The 24430-nt window shown below is 35.5% G+C and overlaps 1 long non-coding RNA gene and 1 other non-coding gene across 6 annotated transcripts in view; one reads left to right on the top strand and one right to left on the bottom strand.

The window, feature by feature from the left end:
* Positions 1-6704: 6704 nt before the first annotated feature.
* LOC138175073 (uncharacterized) overlaps positions 6705-24430 on the bottom strand; it is a 113777-nt gene continuing 96051 nt past the window's right edge. The window contains exons 4-7 of one of the 5 annotated variants that reach the window (XR_011171868.1): positions 19024-19182; positions 17166-17235; positions 11680-11745; positions 9163-10024 (exon numbers count right to left, since the gene is read on the bottom strand). This is a non-coding gene — a long non-coding RNA (uncharacterized lncRNA). Of the gene's footprint in view, positions 6846-9162; positions 10025-11464; positions 11746-17165; positions 17236-19023; positions 19183-24430 lie in introns of those variants that run through there. The other 4 variants (XR_011171866.1, XR_011171865.1, XR_011171867.1 and 1 more) reach the window with 4 other exon arrangements.
* LOC138175231 (U2 spliceosomal RNA) lies at positions 9827-10023 on the top strand. Its single transcript, XR_011171948.1, has one exon. It is a non-coding gene; the product is annotated as a U2 spliceosomal RNA (small nuclear RNA).

Raw genomic sequence — 24430 nt, 5'->3', positions numbered from 1 at the left:
ATCCAACTTTAAACCATTCCTACTTCTTTTGAAACTACTAGCATTTTTAGTTACCTAGGTTCACAATCTCAAAGTTATAGTCTGCTCTTGAATCTCTTATCTCACATATCCTTTCAGGCATGATCAAAAGAGTTTAGAGATGACTGGCCTACATAGTTGCTTGAGACAAAGTTCCTAAGCCCCAAGACAGTAATCAATGGAAACTTAGGTAGTCATAGAGTCCCTTTACCAGGAATTTCAGGATATGCTTAATGGCATAGAAGCACATGTGGCTTAGCCAATATTTCTTTGATTATAGCATTGGATTTCTACAAGAAATATTAATATGGTAATTTGCTTCAGACCTTGTTCTGGATATCAAATGAATTTGTATCATTTTAATAGCATATAAAAATGGCAATTACTCAAACTGGAGAAATTTAATGTTAAAAGTACTTTGGAGTATCTAATAAATTGGTATGTACCCATGAAATGTAGAAACTGTTATATAATAAGGAATATCATCCACAGGCTCAAATATGCCCAGAGATTCTTGGGTTTTTCAAGGTCTCACTACATGTTCATCTGCGCATTTTCTCTTCTGATTAAATTGCTGATATACCCACTATTGATAAACATTATATTAGACTCCAGAAACTGACCTTATATTTAACATTCAAGCATCAATTTGCTTTCCCATCCTTTTTTTTTTTAGGGCAATTGGGGTTAAGTGACTTGCCCAAAGTCACAAGGCTAATAAGTCTGTCAAGTGTCTGAGGTCGAATTTGAACTCAGGTCCCCCTGACTCCAGGACCAGTGCTATATTCACTGTGCCACATAGCCAACCCCTTAGGTCCCATCTTGGGCTAAATAAATTTCCACCTAGCTAAATAGGATATTTTTATTTTGGACTATTAGGTGTCATTTATTGCAGACTGAAGGTCTGCAATCTGATATGGGCCCTATACATACATTCCTATGTACATTTTCACATTAGTCACATTGTATAGAAGAATTATAACAAATGGGAAAAACATGAGAAAGAAAAATAAAACAAAACACAAAAAGGAAATAGTCTACTTTGTTCTGCATTCTGACTCCATAGTTCTTTCTTTGGATGTGGCTGGCATTTTCCATTGTGTGTCCTTTGGAATTGTTTTAAGTCCTAGCATTGCTAAGAAGAGCTAAGCTATCAAGATCATTCCTTGCATACTGTGGCTGTCACCGTGTAAAATATTCTCCTGGTTCTGCTCCCTTCACTCAGCATCAGTTCATATAAGTCTTTTCAGGTTTCTCTGAAGTCTGCCTGTTCATCAATTCTTACAGCATAATAGTATTCCTTTACATTCATATACCACAACTTGTTTAGTCATTTCCCAACTGATGGGAATCCCCTTGATTTCCAGTTCTTATCCACAACAAAAAGAGCTGCTATAAATATCTTTTTTACATATAGGTCCTTTCCCCCATTTTTATGATGTCTTTGGGCAACAGCCCTAGAGGTGCTATTTGCTGGGTTAAAGAGTATGCACATTTTTATACCCTTGGACATAGTTCCAAACTGCTCTCCAGAATGGTTGCATCAGTTCACATCTCCACCAAAAATCAATCAGTGTTCCAACTTCCGCACATCTTCTTCCATGGTCAGTTTTTGTGTAGGTGCTATGTACCACTAAAAACAAAAAAATATATATATTCCTTTCTATTCCCATTCGATTTTCTTCAGAGGTCTATCATATCTGACTTTTTCTAAAATTTTATTCATCTCCTTAACTTCTGTCTTCTTTATTTTGTGGTTGGATTAATCAAATTCCAAGAGTTGGAAGTTGATGTCCCCCACTGGTATAATTTTGCAGTTGATTTCTTCCTGAAACTCTCTTACTTCTCCTCTAAGAATTTTGATGTCTTACCATTTCGTGCATTTATATGTAGTATGATATTATTTCATTGTCTATGGTACATTTTATCAGGATGTAATTTCCTTCCTTATTTCTTTTAATTAGATCTATTTTTGCTTTTTCTTTGTCTGAAATCAGGATTGCTACCCCTGCCTTTTTTACTTCAGCTGAAACATAATGATTCTGATCCAGCCTTTTACCTTTATTCGATGTGTATCTTTCTGCTTCAAATGTGTTTCTTGTAAGCAACATATTGTAGGATTATGGTTTTCAATAAATTCTACTATCTGGTTCTGTTTTATGAGAGAGTTCATTCCATTCACATTCACAGTTATTATTACTGTGTATTACCCTCTATTTCCTCCCTTGTTTATCCTTTTCTCTCTCCTTTCACCCTTCCCTTCCTCACCAGTGTTTTTCTTCTGGTCACCACCTCCTTCAATGTTACCTCCCTTCTATCCCTCCCTCCCTTTTCTTTCCCTTTTCTCTTCCTACTTCCCTATCAAGTCAGATAAAAATTTATAAACCCAACAATATTTATGTTATTCACTCTTTGAGCCAATCAGATCAGAGTAAGGTTTAAACAATGCTCAGGCCCCTCTTCTTTCTCTTTAATGTATCAGGTCTTTGTACCTCTTTATGTGATATAATTTAACCTATTTTTCTACTCTTATCCTCTTCTGACAGTACAATCTTTTTCATCCCATTATTTTTTTAATACTATCACATCAAAGTCAATTTATACCCATGCCCTGTGTCTATGCATACACTTTCTAACTACCCGAATAAAGACAGTTCTCAAGAGTTATAAGTATCATCTTCTAATGTAAAGTTGTAAACAGTTTAACTTTATTGGACAACATTTTTTTCTTTCCTGTTTACCTTTCTATGCTTCTCTTGCTCCTCTTGAGTCTTGTATTTGAAGATAGAAATTTCTGTTCAGCTCTAGTCTTTTCATCAGGAATTATTTAAAGTCCCCATTTCGTTGAATGTCCATCATTTCCCCTGAAACATTATAAGCTCAGTTTTGCTGCATAGTTGATTCTTGATTTTAATTCAAGCTTCTTTGCCTTCCAGAATATAATATTCCATGTCCTCTGATCCTTTCATGTAGATGCTGCTAATTCCTATGCAATTTTGAATGGGGCTCCATGATATTTGAGTAGTTTCTTGCTGACTGTTTGCAGTATTTTGTCCTTGACCTGATAATTCTGGAATTTGGGTACAAAATTCCTTGGTTTTCATTTTGGGATCTCTCTCAGGAAATTATTGGTGGGTGCTTTCCTATTTTACCCTTTCATTCTAGGATCTCATGGCAGTTTTGCTTGATTATTTCTTGAAAAAAAATCCCGTCCAGTCTCCTTTTTTGTCATAGCATTTTGATATTCCAATAATTCTTAAATGATCTCTCCTGGATCTATTTTCCAGGTCAGTTCTTTTTCCAATGAAGTGTTTTACATTTTCTTCTACTTTTTCTGTCTTTTTATTTTGTTGGACTGATTTTTTATGTCTCATAGTTATCAGCTTACAGTTGCTCAGTTCTAATTTTTAAGGAATTATTTTCATCAGTGAGCTTTTGTTCTTGCTTTTCCATTTGAGCAATTCTACTTCTTTTAAGTATGAGCTATGCTATTGTAACACCAAGTACAAGCAAATTCCAGGTTTGGATTATGAGCATAATAACTCTCCATTTATTCAGTCACAGATTAAGGCAAGTTCTCAGCAGTTTCTGTTCCTGAGAAGACAAGGCTTAACAAAGACACATTGCTGGGCTTCATCATCAATTCACTCTCTGACTGTGAAATTAACCTAGATCTAACAACAAGGTCTGAGGAATTAGCATAAATCATCGATACAGTCCTAGGACCCCAGTAAACATCAACAAGAACCTCCTCCTGAATTTCTGTAAACATACTACAAGAAAATCCTCTTTCAGGGATTCTGAACCAACAGCAAGGTGGTAGGATTTCTGCAACAACAGCAACGTACTCCATCAGCAGACAAGTCTGACAAAGTAACATCAAAACAGACAGACAAAGTACCAGCACCACAGTCATGCTTCCTCTCAGTTCAGTCCTCAGTTCTCATTCCTCTCTCTCATGCAGTAGCAGTAGCCTCCAGATGCTGGCTCCCAGAAGTTCTTCTGGCCTCCCTCTGCTTGGGCCTCTATCCACAACAGTACAGCTGTGACAAGGAGCCTCTCTCTGGCTTGCCCAGACTCTATCTGAACTGGGTTGTACTCCAATTTTACCTAAGTGAAACAGACCTTTCCTGAAGTCCTTCTAAGTTATCTTAAGGTGGAAAATTGTTTCACTCCATCTTCTTGTAGGCTCTGTGACTCAAGAATCTGTTTAGAGACTTGATGTAATATTGTTTCCAAGGGAAACTGGGGAGAGATCAAGCAATTTCCTGACTTCTCCCCACCATCTTGGCTTCATCTTGTCTCAGTTTTTGAGGATCCTTGTGAAAGGATGGTTAATACCAACAAATCTGTCTTTCTCAGAGTCTAAACTAACTAAATCACCCTAACATTGACTTTTGTAATTAAATATAATCAGGAGGGATTTTTCTTCTTAAGGTGGTGTCAGTTTATAGAACCATTAAGTGAAGGAGACAAATGGAAACTCTATTCCCAGGAATCCTTTCGGTAAATGTTGTAGGTAGCCAGGCAATGCAGTCTATAGAGCAACCGACATCAGAAAGCCTTGAGTTCAAAACTGATCTCAGACCTTCTCTACCTCAGTTTTCTAATCTATAAAATGGGGATAATACTAGAATCTACTTCCCAGGTTTATTGTGAGAATCAGTTCAGGTAACAACTGTAAAGCATTTAGCACAGTGTCTGAAATATAATAGATGTTCTATGAATATTGCTGTTGATAATGATGATGCAAAGTTCCAGAAATATACCTGAGTCTTGATGATACTGATTTCTCAAAATCTTGACTCTGGTTATTATTGTTGCTTCTTAAATCTTTTTTTAGAACATTCTGGCCCTGCTATGTCTGCTTCATTTTTACTACCTGCTAGATTAGCCATAGACCATTCCTCAGATGTTGGCTTGCCTCTGGCATGTTCCATTCCATAGTTTTGCTCCTGATTGCCTGGCAAGACTTCCCATTTGTCTCTTGGATTAAACCCTGGCTAAACTGACATGAGTTAATTACTCAGTCCTGGACTATCTGCTTTCCTGCCTGAGGTGGGTCTTGCTTGCCAAGAATGCTTGGCCACACATTCCTTCCTCTGTAGGCCTAGATAAACTACTATATAAACAAAGCAAAATTCATCTACAAAAAAAAAAGGAAAAATAAAGCAAAATCAAAAATCAAACCAGAGGGAAGTCAGGGCCTATATTCTTTGAACTGACAGAAGATACAGGCCTGATCATGCACTGAGAACTGGTCACATGAAAGTGAAGAATTTCTTGCTTATAGAAACTAGAGAATATCTACCTGAAACAGGGAGGTTATAATCTACTTTGGTAGAAGCAAGATGACTCCCAACAGCTTTTCCATGATTATTTTCCTTTATTCATTCTCTGCTAGATATTTCCCAATGCACAGAGTTTTATTTTCCACCTTTTCTCAAATGGTACACCATGTCTCCAATGTACTTCTCAAAATCCAGCTCAGGTACCATACGTCATTTACAACACTAGTCTTTACTAGTCCTATCAATGATTAAAGGTCTCTGTCTCTTGAAATTATTTTGTATAGTTTCATCTTATCCTAAACACAACCCTATGTATATATATTTTTTTAATCCAATTTACAATTTGCAGGGGAGGAAACTGAGGCAGACAGAGGTTGAGTGTCCTGTAAAGGGTCACACAACTACAAATTTCTGAGGCCATATTTAAACTCATTGCTTCATGACTCTAGGTCCAGTGCTCTATGTACAACAAGACTATGGGTGCCTCTAAATAGTCCAGGGACTCACAACATCTGAACTTTAAAGGCACAATTTCTTATTGTTCAACAAATGGTAACAAAAAATTCATGTCATCCTTCAAAATCTTCCACAATTGGCTTGAATTACAATACATGCAGATAGAACAGCTCAATGAAGGGAAAAGATTCCTTCAAAAGGAATGAATGAAGGGAGTTTTTGGTGAGGAACTTCCCTTACCAACATACAGCAGCCCCCTTTCCAATACTTTGAGTGGGGGAGAAAAGGATTACATGATTTGCCCCAAACACATAGTCAATATGTGGAAAAAGCAGGACTTGAACTTAGGTTTAGTTGACTGTGGAGCTAGTTCTCTTAGCACTGCTTCTCACGTTCTATTTGTAGATAAAAACATGCACACATGCACACACACACATACACACACACATATACACAATGCATTAAGGTGTGGCCAGAGTTTAGGTTTCGGGTGTTTCATACAGTTACCTCTCCTGTGTTCCTAAGATAATCATTACATTAAGAAATCATTTTTCCAAAACCAGAATTTACTTCCCATGTAAAGCATGCTCAGGAGCCATCAATATTATTGGTGTACCACTAAACTATAAAATTAAGCATTTTAAGCATTCCTGTCATTTGCAAGAAAATTATAGCTGTCAGCTCCCCACCACCACATACAACTTTCTACTACTACATTTTATAATAATACAGCATTGGAAATGCATCTTAATAAGACTGTTCTTTACAGCTGTTTCACATGACTGAATATGAATGACATTTTCACCATTGCACACATTTGTTTAGCTAAAAAAGGCACACCTTTAAGCACATTCCAAGTGACATAATTGTTTTATTTTGTGATCCAACAGAAAATTAGAAAAAAAATTCATTTAAAAATTTGCTCATTGCCTTCCTTTATGTAAGGATATATCTCATCATTTATAAATTCCATATGGTTCCATTTGTTTGCTGTCCTGGTACCACCACTGGGAAAAGTCCAAATGAATCTGAGACATTTTTTTCATCAAAACAAGCAACAACTGAAAATGAAGTGGATGTCTGTGGTACAAAAACAACGTACATCTGCATTAATAACTGATCTTCAGTTTGTTATATGAAATCCACACAATTTTATTTATTTGATGTACTTTTCAATAACATACAACAAATTACCCTTGTTGGTTAATAATAAATCCCAGGAATTTCATTATGGCCATATTAAAATCTGTTTGACTTGTATTAGTAAGAATAATGAATAACAGATAAGGAATCTCTTTTTATTAACTATCTTCTAGTCAATTTGCAGGTATATTAGATTCTAATATATCCAAACTTCCCTTCTGCTGGTGGAGAAAAAAAGAAAGAAAGAAAGCTTATGTAACTAAGCTATTTTCTCCCCACAGAAGAGTACAAGTGTATGTAATCTGCATACTAATGACATTGAGGGAGTTCAAGATTCCAAAGTGCCCCCTGAATCCTCAAGAGAAGATTAATTTTGCACAATATATTTTATATTACATTTTTTTGTTTATTTATTTCTTTTTAACAAAGGGATAAGCCTTTTATAGCATATCTGCCAACTATTTTCAATTCACCAGAACTTCCATCCTAACTGGATTTGCTGCATAACAGGTATGCCTCACATGCACAGTGATATTCCTGAAGGTATTTCAAGTTCAATACTTGGTATGGATATGTCCCAGTGCAATGGTTTACAAGGCAAGAAACTCTGGGGCTGGTTATGCCCTATGCAAATATTTGCAATATGGTAATAGTTATACTTTTGTTTTGATCCTTAAAAAAAGCACTAATTTGCCTATGAAACCCTGTATTCTCCAAAACTACTTAATGTTACTACTCTAAATCTGATGATCTGAACTGGGTAAACTATTGTTTGATATTGCAAAGAATAATTATTCTTTTGATTCTGTTCTTTTTTCTGAAACAGATGAAACATTTACTGGCTTATGCAGTTTCTTGGTTCTTTCAGTCTTCTTTTCTCAGTAACTATTTTTCCTCATTTAAATTTCTCCAGAAGAGGACGATGGTTGACACCTAAATCTTTTATTTTTCTCCATTTTCTGTTTCTCTAAGTTTTACTCGATTGGAATAGATTTTAAAACCTGGGTCACCTCCTTGACATTATAATATGTTCAATCATTTATTACAGCTAGATTTTAAGCCATTAGTGAAGTTTTTTTTCCACCAGTAGGTACACAGACACATAAACACACACAACTAAACATACACATGTGCATTCACATACATGCATCTATGCACACAGATTTCAATAGCTTTAGGGAAACTTTAAGAGCTTAAAAATGTGTGCACATTGCTTTAGGTTATTGAAATGGTACCGCTGAAGTTAGGGGCTAAATGATCCTTGAATCTATGGTAAGAAAAATGGTTATTGACCACATGCATTGCAGTAATATGTATACATATGTGTGTGTTGATCCTTACCTATTCATTTGACTGCCCATAACCAAAGTTTTAAGCAGTTGCATTAACTCTTATAGGGCACTGTATGCAGAAAACGACAGCATTCTCCTTTTCTGACTTTAGAGGTCATTATCTCCATATATTCCTAAGCATGGAAAAAGAGCTTCTTTCTACAATTTTCTTGTGCTTTCTAATCCTCCTAGTCACATACTTAAGTGGACTAGCAAATGATTTCATAAGATCTGTCATCAACAAGTCACTGAACCTCCATGATTTATCTTTGTCTTATGTGTATCTATTTGACAATAAATTATTATTTTGGAAATTCATTAGTGGGAATATATAGAAATTAATTTTAGTTTTGTAACATGTAAACTGGCTTCTTCTTCCAAACATCTCAACAAAACATTTCTCCCAGTGTGTATACAATAGGTTTCTTAAATCACTTGGAGACTTGAAGGCAAATTTTGACATCATAAGTGATTTTCCAATTGGTCTGTACAACCTAATCATAGCAAAGGGGATTGCAATTATATAGTGAATTTGGGACAATTTAGAGTTCCAGTCCAAATGATTTAAGGCAAAAACAAAATACTTTGGTATGGATTATCTAGATTTACTTTTTACATAGTCCCAAATTGCTAAACTAATCCTTTTTATCTTGTCTATTTTAAACTAGACTGAGATTGTTTTTTTTAGCACACATAATAAAGCCAGTTAGAAATATTTCATTGAAGAAAAATAAATCTACTTCATTTCAGTAACATTTTCTTATCTTTTGGTGGTAGGAAGGGTACTGCTTATCTAGTGCCAACTAGGTAGTTCAATTGTATTATTTTTCAATGTTCAACTTCATTTTTTGGTATTTTCTAAATAGTCAGTCTGAAATTTCTGAAAGGAAGATTGCTTGACATAAGAAAAAAATGACACAAAAAGAATAAAAACTTGCAAAGGTTAGTTGGGTATTTTGTTTTATTTGGACATCAACTCTAGCAAGATGACATGAACTTGGGATTAGGAAGAGTTGGGTTTAATTTCTGATTCTATCAAATACTGTGTAACCCTGTATAAATTATTTTACTTCTCTCAGACTCAGTCAACTTACTAAGGCTTTCCGAAGACAAATATTTTACACACGAGAAAATCAAGGACAGGGGACATAAATGACTGGGTTTGGGCTCACACAGAAATATTCAAAGGTTGGATACAGATACAGGTACTTTGAAACCAGAATCTATTCTCTTTCCATCATTTCCTATCTCCAAAGATACTAAATTTTGAGTTGTGATTTCTATCATCAGTGTTGGAAGCTGGTATCTGGGAATTGATTTCATTTAACTAGCAAATGAATCAATACAAAAGCTGATTCAGAAGTTCCCTGGCCATCAGACACTTATTTCCTTGAAACAGAAACCTTAGTTCTTTAAACTTCATTCCTTTCTTTTCCGTATTAAGCTTTTAACAAATGATTTTGACATTTGTCCTTCATTCATGACAGTTTCATCAGAAGGTCACCACTTAAGTAACAGCCAATACTATTTTCAGAGTCATCCATAGATAGAAAGCCTTTAAAATATCCTTAAAAAGAGAGTTGGAAGATCACTTTCTAGGCCTTTTGGCTAAGATTAAGTAGAGTATCTAATCGTATTAGTTTAATATCTGATAGGCCCTCTATCTAATAATAATGGTATATTAAATAGATTTTTTTGAAACAGGGAGGTAGAATAGGAATTTACTCTCTCCATTCCACAAATTGATGTGATACTGCAGAATTTCTGGGAATAGTGTATTTTCCTCTGGGTAAAAAAAAAAATTCATAGTGAGAATTTACCTTTCAGCCCCTTCCCCATTTCCCCAACAACACACATATACATCATTTAGCTTCAAAGAAAATCTTAGTTGTCTTGTCATTTAAGGATGATTTCTCTAAGTGATTCCTTTCATCTGAACAAAGAACAAAGGAAATCATTTGACTTGTCTTTTTTTTCCCTATTGGAATAAGATATTTCATCTCAACTAGAAATAGGAAGTAGGAGAGGATGTACTGTTCCTTACCCACTCCCAACTCTAATTTCTTCCCTCTCCTACATCCTCAAACAATCATATAGGGATCAAAAAAAGGGTTATAGGTTTTATATGATACCATTTATAGACATATCAACATATTTTTAAAAATAGAAATATAGCAACACAATGGCAAAGCTTAAAAATTGATTTATTTAACATAGAAAGTGTGACTTTTTTTTAGCTTGCTAGCTACCAAATCCCAGTTCAGTTCCTAATTGATTTGTGTACTGTTTTCCCAATTCCCATTTGAGGTCCAAGTAGTCTTTTCATAATTTGCCATGAAATAATTGATCTGTTTAAAGTAACAAAGACAATGACAACAACCAAATTAGATTGCCTTTTTCCTTCAGTATCCTAGTTTCAGATAGCTTCAGAATAAACCCTCTCTGATTTTCATTCATATTCCTCTTAATTATTATTTTAATGTAATGAGTTTCTCTCTGCCTGATGCTCTCTAAGACTTCCAAAGGGAATACATAGCCTCCCTTTTGCTCTCTTATTCTATGATTTCTCTCTTGTCTTTATTTTAAAAAACAGTGAGATAGAGGAAGAAGAGGGGAGATCACAAGGAAAAGGGGATATTTTTTTCCCTGTTATTGTTTGCAATGTCATCCATTCTGATTCCCTTACATTTATGACTTGTGACTAAGGTATTATAAGTCATTTAAGGTAATGTAAAATAATAACTATAATAACAAAAATAAGAATAATGCTATTTATACTGCTTTAATGCTTTAAAAAGATCTTTACAAGTATCTGATTTTATTCTTGAAACAATTCTGAGAGTTAGCTGCTAATATTATCCCTATTTGACAAATAAAGAAACTAAGTAAGCTAATTACTCTGAAGAACATGGGTAATAAATGTCTAAGGCCAAATTTAAACCAAGGTCTTCTACTCTCCAAGTCCAGCACACTGTGCATTGCTCCATTTAACTGCTTCCCTGATATCAGTAAGGATCTGTAGGATCATCTGTAAAATAATCCAAGACTGATTTCCATTTCCCTCAGTTGACTTTATCTGTAAAGCCCTGAGTTTAACACATTTGAAATGATTTCAATATTATCTCTAATGATAGAATAGTAGTTAAACAAAACAACCCCATATGAACATTTTAACAAACATTTAGTTTGTCATTTAAAGACTTACACAGTCTGACTCCCAATTACCTTTCCAGATGTATTTCATATTGTTGCTTTTCATGCATTTTCTGTTTCTGTCAAAAGGTCCTATAAAATGTTCCATTTCCTTCCTTTTTGCTTTTGCAAGGGTTGGGGGAAGTTCCCATGTAGGTAAAGTTCTCTCTTCAGTTTCCCCTTGGTACATCCATAATTGACTTTAAAAACAGTTCAAGAATCATCTCCAACAAAAGACCTTTCCTTACCCATATCACATGGATATCCATCACAATTATCAGCATACACTATACTTGAATGATTATCAATCAGCTCTGGGAAAAAATTGTAAACATGAAACAATTTTTAATTTAATCTGTAATATTAGCATTATCCCAATAACTTTCTTAAATCTAGACAACCAACAAAACAGGAAGCCAAGGCTGTATTTATAGTATTTGGCCATTTGTAAAACATAAACACTTGCACTGAAACTTTAACAATCATCTCTCTTGTTACAAGCTGGCTCCAGGACACCCTCGACTGTCTTTTAATTTTGAATTGCTTTGTATATATTTGGTATTGAATTACTTGTATGTGTGTTGTATCTCTCCAGTAGAACACAACATTTTTTTTTTGTAAGCAATCAGAGTTAAGTAACTTGCTCAAGGTTATATGGCCAGTTATTTCTGGGTGTGGTGCTAAGTATCTGAGCCCAGATTTGATCCCAGGTCATCCTGACTCTAAGCAATTTGGGTTAAGTAACTTGCTCAAGTTTGGCAAGGTGTTTCTGGGTAGGTGCTAAGTGTCTGAGGCCAGATTTGATCCACAGGTCATCCTGACACTGGGGCCGGTGTTCTAACTCGCTGTGCTACCTGGTTGCCCCAAGACCATAACCTTCTTGAAAGTAAGAATTGCTTTATGTTTTGTTCCTGTCTCCAGGATGCAGCTTAGTGTCTTGAATGTTGCAGCTTCTTAATAAATATTGAATGAATTGAATTGTTAAATTTCTAACAAGCATCATCAAAGGATGGCATCACTATAGGTTTCTTCTACTTGTTCAAAATTTATCATCATCTCTTTGAGCTAGAAAGTTTAGCAGAACTAAAGAAAATGGACCTAAAAACAGAGGAATAGATGATAAAGGGAAAATAGCTAATTTAGAAAGATCTGAACTGTGCCATCTTAAAAAAAAAAAGGTGTGAGTTTAAAGGCACATCATTTTAAAACCACAAAAAAAGTAATTGGTGGGAGCAGAACTTCCTAGAAGGATTGGAGGTTTGTCATTATTCTCTAGATCAAGGGTGGGGAACCTGTGGCCTTCTTGGTACTTAGGTGCAGCCTTTTGACTGAGTCCAAGTTTTACAGAACAAATCCTTTTATTAAGGGGATTTGCCCTGTGAACTTTAGATTCAGCCAAAGGGCCACACTTTAGGACCTAGAGGGCCACATGTGGCTCTGAGGACACAGGTTCCCCATCCCTGTTATAGATCATCTGTCCCCACTTCTGACAACAGAGATTAGTTCTATCTTTATGACACTTTATCCTATATCTTTCCTCCCTTTCTCAGGCAAACTCCTGGGGAGTGTGAAGGTGGATAAACTTTCTAGTTTCACTTCTCTCTCACCCATCAACCTTTTGTAATGTGCTTTCTCACCTCCTCTCAGTTGAAACTATTCTCTCCAAAGTTTCAAATAATCTTTTAACTAATAAATCTAATAGTTTTTCCTATTCCTTATCACTCTTGAACTCTGCAGCATTTGCCACCATCTCCTTTAGGGTATTCTCTTTTCTCTGATTTTCTTCTTCCTGAAAGAAAGCTATGGCTCCTTCTCAGTCTTTGTTGAATCATCATCCATATGACACCCCAGTTAGGGTTTTCCAAAGCTCTGTCCTGGATCCTCTTGTTTCTACACACTATCTACGGGTTCTTATGACCTCCCAAGTGTTTTCTTTATTATTTCATTACAGATAATCACACTATTAGATAAGCTCCAGTGTGTTCCCAGAAATTCAGTCACATATTATTAAGTACTTATTGAGCATTTCAAGGTGGATATTATAGAAATAGCTCAAATCTACCTGTCTAAAATACACAGATAATAATGAAACAAAAAAAACCCTCTCACTACCCCTTGTCTAAACTTCCCTTTTTCATTGTTCTTCTAATTCACCAGTTTGTAACCTTGATTTTATCCTTTTTTTCTGAGTCCTGCTCATACTACATAACTAGTAAGTTGCCAAATCTTGTCATTTCTGTCTCTGCAACAACTCTCATATTGCCTTTCTACTTATATAGTCACAACTTTAGTTATTAATCACCTCTTCCCTAGACTCTTATAATGTCCTCCTAACTGGTCTCCATAAAACTACCAAATTTATCTTCCTGAAGTGGAGATTTGTCCATATCATTCCCCCACTTCCTAATCTTGAGTAGTTTCCTATTGTCTTTCCTATAAAATGTAAAGTCCTTGGTTTGGCTTTTAAAGCCCTCCACAATCTAGCCGCATCCTATCTTTTGAGTTTCATTATTACTTTACTACCCTTTCTAGATCCTATCATCTAGTTAAATGACCTTTCTGTTCCTCACACATAACACTCCATCTCCCATTTCCATGCCTTTGCACTGTCATCTCTTAGGGCGGTTTTTCCTCAATCATGCCTCATAGATTCCTACTTTTCCTTTAAGATGCTGCTAAATGATCAATCAGTGGAATAGATTAGGTGCCCAAAAAAAAAAAATAGTAAATACTCCTAGCAGTCTAGTATTTGATGAATCCAAAGATGCAAGCTTTGGGGGTTAAGAACTCAACATTTAACAAAAATTTTTAGGAACATTGAAACATCTCATACTGTGTATCAAGATAAAGTCAACATGGATAAATGTTTTCCACATAAAGAAATATTTCATAAGTAAATTAGGAGAGCACAGTAAAATATACATCTGGCAGATCTATGGAGAGTTCATGGCTAAACAAGTGATAGAGAGGATTACAGGAAGTAAATGGATAATTTCAATTATATGAGATTTAAGAGGTTTTTTTTTTCCACAAACAAAACTAATGATTCTAAAACTAGAAAGAAAACAAGAAATGGTAGAAAACATTTCTATGATAAATGTCTAATTTCTTTAATATGTGGGGGACATTGATCCATTTAATAAAAATACGAACCATTCTTCAGTTAATAAATAGTCAATATGTATACATAAGAAGTTTTCAGAAGAAGAAATCAAAGCTAGAGTCAAATGAAAAATTGCTCTAAATCACTATTGATTAGACAAATGCACATTAAAATAACACCACAATGTCATCACACACCTATCAGACTGGATACCGTTACAAAAAAGGAAAATGACAAATGCTGGAGGGGGATGTAAAAAATTTGGGACACTAATGCACTGTTCGTAAAACTGGAGAACAACTTGGAACTATGCACAAAGGGCTATAAAATTGTGCATACGCTTTGGTTGAACAATACCTATGCTAGGTCTGTATCTTTAAGAAATCAAAGAAAAGGGAAAAGAACCTATTTGTACAAAAATAAAGAAGCTCTTTTTATGGTGGCAAAAAATTGGAAATTAAGAGGATGCCCATCAATTGGGGAATAGGTGAACAAATTGGCCCATATGATTGTGATGGAATACTGTTGTGCTAAAAAAAAAATGATAATCAGGATGATTTTATTTTAAAAATGGGAAGATTTATATGAACTGATGCAGAGTGAAATGATCAGAACCAGGACGACATTGTTCAATGCAACTTTAATGTTGTAATGATCATCAACTGGGAAGGACTTAGATACTATGATCAAGACAATGATTCAAGATAATTCCAAAGGAATCATGATGAAAAATGCTATCCAACTCCAGAGAGAGAAGTAATGGCCTCTAAGTGTATATTGAAGCAAACATTTTTTACCTTACTTTAAAAAAAAATTGTGTGTGTGCATGTGTTTTGTTACATGGAACATGAAAATGTTTTACATGACTTCCTATGTTTAACTGAATGAAGCAAAAAAGAAAGAGAGAAAATTTGGAACTCAAAAAATTTACGAAATGAATATTAATTTTTATATGTAATTTGGGAATATTGAAGTCAATACCAATATATTTTAAGAATAAAGTGCTTTGCAAACCTTAAAAAAGAAGATTTGTCTTCATGTATCCCCTAATATGTCTAGCTCTTCTTGATCCAATTTCTTCTAGCACTTTTTCTCCTGATAAACTCTTTAATATCCAGATTTTTTTATTTAATTGTGCATGCATGTATATATATATATATAGTATATGTGTATGTTCAATAAAATGAAAGCTCTCTGAACATACAAATTGTTTATTTTTTAACCCTAGTATCTATCATAGTGTCTGACATTTTGTGGCATTTTAGAACTTCATATAGAATGATTTATTTAGAGCAAAATTGAAGTGAATGAAGACCTAGAGACTCCAAGGTTTTTCTAAACTGTGTCTGCACTCCCAAATTATGAAATAGATCTGTGTTTAAAGAGATGATAGTCATACATGGGAGATTTGAACATCTTGGAGAAGACGGATGGACCCTTGAAGGTGCCTTCACATACCTTATCATTATTTCCTGCCCAGAAAATCATTCCAAGTCTAGTTTAAGATGCATAAAACCTTTTAAATTCATTATGGGTTCCATGATTAAAGCTTTCTATAAGATTTTTAAGGATTCAATTATTAATTGACTTGCTAAATCTAGTTCCACTCCACTCCTCTATTTCTCTCCTTCTCCCCCACACCCTCACACACATAAATTATATTCGTTCTTTGTGAGTGGCAGTTATGGTATAAAACTGTAGTCTTTTCCTTTTAACTTTCAAAACTTCATGATGAAAGTTTGAGGACACATATTATATCTTGCATAAGACTACGCCAGAAACTCTGAAATAGTTGTTTCCTCTTAGCTGTTTTGCTGGGGTTCTATTTGTAACTGAATGCAAATAGAAAGACAATCTGCTATAAGTCCGACTATCTCCTCAGATCTCCCAGACAGAGCAGACATGATGTAGCTATGTATGGTATTATACATTCATGCATACATCTGTACTAGAAAAAAAGAAAGAAAATAAAAATAAATCTAAGCTCCAGGAAAAGTTGTGAAGTAAATTTTACTTTTTCTCATGACAAGAAAAATCATTTTTCTCACTTCATCTATTTCCCTCCTCAAAGTAAATGATTACTAAAAAAGGATCCTCATTTTCCTCCTAAAAGTTTTTCACTGTGAAAAATGATGAATTTTCCAATTAAAAATCTTAAGTTGCTACTGCTACAAACTATGGGGTATTCTTTCCACAGAGAGAAGCTACTGTGCTTTACTATGAAAAAATATATTGGTTTGGGAAACAGAGCTAAGTCTTGCAGTTTTAGAGACCTTTGCCTTAGAAGTCAAGCAACTGTGATGTCTGTTGCCTATTTCCTTGCTAATGAGCTAGGTGTTTTAGGACTGATCTCAATCATTGCTAATCAACAACAGTAATAATAGTGAATGGGGCAGCCAGGTGGAGCAGTGAGTAAGAGCACTGGCCCCATAGTCAGGATGACCTGGGATCAAATCCAGGCTCTGATACTTAGCACCACTCCCAGAAATAACTGGCCATGTAACCTTGAGCAAGTTACTTAACCCCAATTGCTTTTAAAAAAATAATAGAGAAAACTTTTTGGTTTTGATTTCTGCGTATATGTGACAGAACACAAATGGCACACTTGAAAGATAAAGAGAGCCTCCCTACCATTCTTCTTCTCACTTCATGGAGGGAGATGCCCTTCCTCGCTCAGTCAACACAATTCCAGTCACTGGAACTAAGGGATCAATCAAATATTGTTAGGCCATACATGTATTTTAGCAAGGGGACAGAGCAAATATTCAACTGAAAAGAGGTAAAATGTGAGCCCAGCTCCACAGGAAATACTCCATTATATGAAAACTACATGTGTGAATTTACATATGCATAGGCATGCACACATATATGATACACACAGTATACATACACACACTCATATGGCAGGAGTAGAAAGTAGTGATTTAAATATATGTAAACACACATGTATGTGTGCGTGTATATGTATATATGTGTGGTTATTCACACATGCACATATGTATGTATATGTACATATACACATGCATACATGCATATATACACACACATACACATATTTTTGCTGGCACCTCATAAGTTAGAATGAACAACGAGCAGTTATATGACACTAGGGAAATAATTTTACCAGACGTATATATTTATTCATCGATATGAAAAGGATTAGAATTTGTTGCTATTTAGTTCTAATACTTCACTATCTTATCTATATTATATGACATTTTCCCTTACATACCAATATACTTTTATTTCTTTGATGCAACCATATAAGTTTATAAATGAAAACTTCTCCAGTACCTGATGGTACCTCTGGTACCTCAAAGGTGGTCTGAATGTGAATATTTCCTTTAATGATGTAGACCACATGCCATCCACATCTAAACTTGGAAACTGAGTACATGTTTTCCTGTAAATCTGGAGTACAAGGGAACAGAGGGGAAGATTTACCTTGCTTGCCTCCTTTAGATCTCTTGAAATCACATGTGTACCAATGGAATCTGACATTGTATATGTACCAGTTGAGCATATCATCTGTCCATTGGTTGTACCATATTCTCATTTTAGAAATGGCCACCTTATTATCCAGCCATATGAATAAATTTTTAAAAATTATTTTATTGATTTTAGTATAATTCTCACTTCTTCAAAGATGATCTCATTCCAATTAAATCTACGTTGTAACAAAGAAGTACTGTTAAGTAAAACATTACATTGGTTATACACACACACATGCATGGGCACCCACACAAACACTTCGCCTTTTGCTCCTGTAGTCTTACCCCTCTCTACAAAAATGTAATATTTTACCATTAGTTCTCTGATGTAAGGTAGGTCATTGTGTTATAACCACCATTTTGTGAACCTCCCCCATCTCTCCCTTCTTGGGTAAAGTTTGCTTAGGAGACCTGCCCAAACCCACCACCTGGAACCCATAGGCCCTCCCTCCCCCTTTCTGCTTACGGTAGTACTTGGAATAGACGTGGTAACTTTCCAGTGGGGTAACAAACGGATTGCTGGGCAACAAACTGATTGCTATCTTTGGCTTCTGTATTTTCCTGCTTGTGAAATAACTGACTTTTTGTGTTTTTTGTTTTTGCCAACAACCTTTCTTTAAAAGACCATCAATTGTTCTATCCCAGGTACAATTTTTTTTTTTTCTGACTGGCTGCATTTTGAATCATACACGGTGGCAGACTCAGAGTTTTTTACGCAGACACAGAGCAGAAAGAAAACAAGGACATATCTCCACAAGAAGTTGGGAAAACTCCCTTGGAGGAGCCCCTCTGAAATCCAATCAAGAACTTGACCCAGGTAAAGACAGGTGGACACAGATGAACAAAAACTGCACAGAAATCCCTGAACAGTTTGTTCACATAACAATTAAACAAGACAGTGGGCCATTCCCTGACATCTCAGGGATGGCTGAGGGACAGGCTTTTACTGCTGCATCCAGCAGCCTACCCTCACCAGAAACAGAAAAAAACAGACTCACCTCCAGAGGACAGACCAGGACTCCACAATAGCTGAATGCAGTGACAAGTTGGAGTCAAGGAGGGATTAAGCTAGCTCTGCCAGAGTTCTGGGGGCCCTGGAAGGTCTCAGAGGTGACACAGAACACTGCAATCTCACTAGGGCCTCTAAAATGTTGAACCTAAGGTGACAGTGAGTGAGATAATTTAGAGTTTTAAGTGGATTTTAATAACCAGTGACTGCAAGGGGTGAACAATACCCAAATCAAGCAGCCCCAAGGAGTATGTTCTCAGGGATTATAAAGACAAAAACCACAAAAAGTCAGTTATTATGCAAGTGGGAAAATACAGAAGCCAAAGCTAGCAATCAGTTCATTGCCCAGCAATCCTTTTGTTGACCCCTGGAAAGTTCCCAAGTCTATTCTGAGTACTAAGTATAAAAGGGGGTGGAGGGGCTTGGGTTCAAGGTGGAGGGTTTGGGCAGAACTCCTAGGCAGGGTGTTTGACTTGGTGGGCTTTTTTGGCAGGTTCAGGCAGGTCTCCTAAGTGAACTTTGCCCAAAACGGGAGAGATGGCGGAGCTTCACAAAATGGTGTTTATAACAATTTCAAGTATCTGATGTCTTTCGGTACAATTTTCCTTTCTGTAATCGTGGCCCTTATTATATTATTGTGGTCTCCATGCATTTCTATAATAATCTATTTTACACCATTTATCCCACACCGTTCTTTAGTGTCTATATATTGAAGCCTATTTGCATGCACTATGCATCTCTCTCTTTGTCTTTGGATAACCTGGGCATATATATCTTGGAGCACACTAAAAATGGATGGCAAAAATGAGAAAGAATTAATTAGGAAGATAGTGTTTTTGATTGTAATTGAAAAATTGTAGTGATTTTAAAGACTCAAGATTTTCCATGTCACAAAGTCTCATCTTTTTAATACTAGAAATCATCTCATGATTCAGTATGGCTCTGAAACACAGAATGCCACTGAGCCTGAAGAATGAATAGCAATAAGTGAGTGAAATATTGCTACTTGCTCATTCATGAGTTGTTTATTCATGTTGTATTCATATGTGATAGTTTCAACCCTATGGCTATCCCATGTAATTTCAAAGATGCAGGTACTCTCATGTCCTCATTGACCTTGATCATTGCTTCATTGTTGCTGTGTGTCCCATGATTTTGGCCTTTCATCCTCTCTCCTGACAAGAGATTTTATGTAATGTTTCCTATCAGGAGGAATAATAGCTGACATTTATATAGAGCTTTCAATTTTGCACAGAAACTACATTGACTCATCTGAGCCTGAAGGAGTCAGCTAAATGAGTATATTGAGAATGGGACATAGAATCAGGAAGACTTGGTTCAAATATGGTATCAGAAAATGTTACCTGGATAAGTTTCTTAGACTTTATCTGAATCTGTTTCCTCATCTATAAAATGAAAATTATAATAAAACTTAAATCCTAAGTTTGTTGTGAGAATAAAATGAGATAGTATTTGTATGGCTCTTTATAGACTTTAAAATGCTACATAGATATCAGCTATTATTATTATTAAGTATTCATAGCAGTTAAGTGACAAGCCACAATGTGTCTGAGGTAAGATTAAAAACCATGTTCCTTCTTGATTTATGATGTCAGAATTCTTTCCATTATAACACAGTACTTCTAGAACTAAAAGAAAAAAAATCTGGCATGTATGTATAACTTTATAGTTCATAAAGAGCTTTCCATATACTATCTCATTTGAAAGTCACAACCAAGACATGGAGCAGAACTTAGAGATTGTCTCCTTTTTACAGATAGGAAAATTAAGGCTCAGAGAGACCAACCCATTTGCAGAAGGTCATCTAGTAATTATCTGAAGCAAGATTTTAACCCAGTTCTCCTAATTTTCAAAGTCTGTGGTTGTTCTGCTTTTCACTGCTTCACTGAAAGAACTAATTAGTAAAATAAAAAATGGACTAAAAAAATCCTATATAAGGAATTGTTACAATGATAAGGCATAGTAATAGCTCAGAGTAAATGGGATTTTTTTTTAAGTTTATCACAAATATCTGATTTTATAAATGTGAGCACTCATAACAATGCGGAGAGTTGCCTGAGACTGAGAGAGGTTAAGTGACTGCCTGTGGTTATATCAGTAGTAAGTATGATAAATTGAATCTAAACCCAGGTTTTCCTGAGTCCAGAACAAGCACTTTATGCATAGCTGAGAAATACTTTTCAGAAACCTAATTAAACTGAGAAACCAAACTTTGAATAGGTTCAGAATTAAATGCTACCAGAACTTAATTCTAGTTATTAATAGTGTTTCCTTATATAAAATTTTCATGTGGTCCACTGGTCCTCAACAGAGACAAAGATGAACTAATACAACAAGTGATCTGGAGAAGGGATTTTGGGGAGCCAAGATGGAGGAGTAAACAGTAAATCATTGTAACTCTCCCATATTCATTTCAAAACCATGAAATTGTATCCCAAAACAAATCCTGCAACAGAAGAACCAGCAAAAAGACTGGGTGAAACAATCTTTTAGCCTAGGAGACTTGGAAGATTGGCAAGAAGGGTCCGTCCCATTCATGTAAAAGGAGAACAAAGTCCAGGACAGGAAGTATACCAGCAAGCCAGCAGCAAGCACCACCTCAGCAAACCAGCAGGAGATCCTGAGCACCAGTGTGGTGAAACAGGCAAATATAAACACCAGAACCCCCATGTGCTCAGCAAAGCCAGGGGAACAGACAAACTCCAGCTCTGAGAACTGCCACACATTTCAGCATAGCTCCAGGCAAACAGGCAACCACCAGAGGCCAGACCTCCCTGTGCTCCAAGGTATCCCTGGGGAACTGTAGAAATAGCTCACCAGTCTCAGCACACCAGCAATAGGACCCTGACACAGCACCAGGTAAGCTGCCAAACACTGATGGCCTCCAGCAATACCAGTAATCCCCCCAATCAACCCTCTTGGTGTAGCACTAGACATTAGGGTGCCCTGTGGTCCTCAGGACAATACCAGATAAAGAGACAGAGACTGTAGCCCCTGGCCTTAGAAACCTGAGACACTTCCACTGGGAGAGCAAAGCTCAAATTTAAAAGAAAGGAAAAAGAAGAATAAAAAAGATGAGGAAAACAAAACAAAACAACAACAAAAAATCTGACTATAAAAAGTTTTTATGGTAACAGGAGAAACCAAAATACAGAGAATGTGACAACAGTGTCAAAACACACCATTGGCAAAACCCCAAAGAAAAATTGGAAGTGATCTCAAGTGCAGAAAAAACTCATGGAAGAATTCAAAAAGGAACTTTAAAGTCATATAAAAGATGTAGAAGAAAAAAATGGGAAAAGAAATGCGAGTGATGCAAGAGAATTATGGGAAAAAAGAGCCAACAGCTTTGAAAAGAAAGCAACTGTTTAAAAAGGAAAATCTGACCAAATGGAAAAGAAGATACAAAATCCACTGAAGAAAAGAACTCTTTAAAAATTAGAATTGGGAATTATCGCTACTAGATCTGTATCCCAAAGAGATCATAAAAAAGGGAAAAGGACCCCATATACAGCTTTTTTTTTTTGGTGGCAAAGAATTGGAAATTAAGGGGATGCCCATCAATTGGGCAATGGCTGAACAAATTGTGTTATACGAATATAATGGAACATTATTTTTCTACAAGAAAAGATGAGCAGGAAGATTTCAGAAAAAAACAAAACAAAACAAGAAAGACTTACATGAACTGATGCTGAGTGAAGTGAGCAGAACCAGGAGAATATCATACACAAAATAATGATAGCATTGTGCTATGACCAACTTTGATAGACATAGATCTTTTTTCAGCAATACAATTATCTAAGACAATTCCAAAAGATGCATGATGGACTCATATCAAGAGAAAGAAATATAGATTGTGAATGCAGATTGAAGCATACTATTTTTTCTCTATTTTTTTTCTTTCTCATGTTTTTTTTCCCTTTTGTTCTGATTTTCTTTCACAACATGACTAATGTGCAAATATGTTTAATATTATTGTAGACATATAGCTTATGCCAGAATGCATGCTGTCTTGGGGATGGGGAAAGGGAGGGAGGGAAAAAAAATTGGAACTCAAAATCTTATAAAAGTGAATGTTGAAAACTATCTTATTATGTAATTGGAAAAATAAAATAGTATTAAGTAGAAAATTTTTTTAAATAATGCAAAAAATAAAATGTATAAAGATAAGTTTGTGCTTCTTTGGCAAAAAACAAATTTCAAGCATGATTAAAAGGGGAAAAATAGAATTGAGCAAGTAGAAGTTAATGACTATATAAGACATCAAGAATCAAATAAATTCAAAAGAAGAAAAAAATAGAAGAAAATGTAAAATACCTCATGGGAAATACAACTGATATGGGGAATAAGTCCAGGAGAGACAATATCATAATTAGTGAACTACCTAAAAGTCATAACAAAAAGGAGGACCTAGACAGCATCTTTCAAGAAATTGACAATGAAAACTGCCCTGATGTCCCAGAACCAGAGGGCAAAACAGGCATTGAAAGAATCCACCGATCACCACAGGGAAGACATCCCAAAATTAAAAAAAAAAATCCTGGGAACTTTACAGCCAAATTTCAGAACTATCAGGTTAAAGGAAAAATCACTCAAGTGGACAGAAAGAAACACTCAAATATCGGGTAGAAACAATCAGGACTACACATTATCAGAGGTCATGGAACATGATATTCTAGAGGGGAAATGAGTTAGGATTACAGCCAAGAATCACTCTCCTGGCAAATTTAAGGAAAATACATCAATGGAAAAAAAAAATGATGATTCGATGAAATAGAAGGATTTCAAGTTTTCATAAGGAAATCAGTATTAAGCCAAAAATTTAATCTCCAATATCATGACCCAATATAAGTATAAAAATGTAAAAAGGGAAAAGAAAACATAAAGTATTCCACAGAGCTAAACTGTTTACATGTACTTCTTAAAAAATATATCACTATTAGTACAGTTAGAAGGAATATACATAAATAAAAGGTATGGATATAAGGCGAATTTGAGGGAATGACATAAAAAAATAAGTAAGGGATGAGAAAGAAGAGTACAAATGGTGAAGAAGGACAGCAGAGGCACAGTGGGGTAAATTATTTCACATGAAAAGGCCGAAAAGACCTATTGCATTGGAGGGAAACGTGGGGGTTTCACTTGAACTTTACTGTCATTATTATTGGCTCCAAGATTGAATGATATGCACAATCAGATGAATATAGAACTTTATCTTATCCATCAGGGACATAGGAAGGAAGGAGATTATATAAAAGGGGCAGGGGAACTGATATAAGATAGAAAATATAGAGGGAGTTGGTCGACAGAAGCAAAACACTGGTGAGAGAAGAAGGGTGAAAGGAGAGAGGACAAACTTGAGGAAGAATAGGCTG

Source organism: Petaurus breviceps, unplaced genomic scaffold (assembly GCF_028583685.1).
Source record: "Petaurus breviceps papuanus isolate PSGF00001 unplaced genomic scaffold, PetGlider_PUasm1.0 76, whole genome shotgun sequence".
Lineage (NCBI taxonomy): Eukaryota > Metazoa > Chordata > Mammalia > Diprotodontia > Petauridae > Petaurus > Petaurus breviceps.
This window is presented reverse-complemented; position numbering and strand designations above follow the sequence as displayed.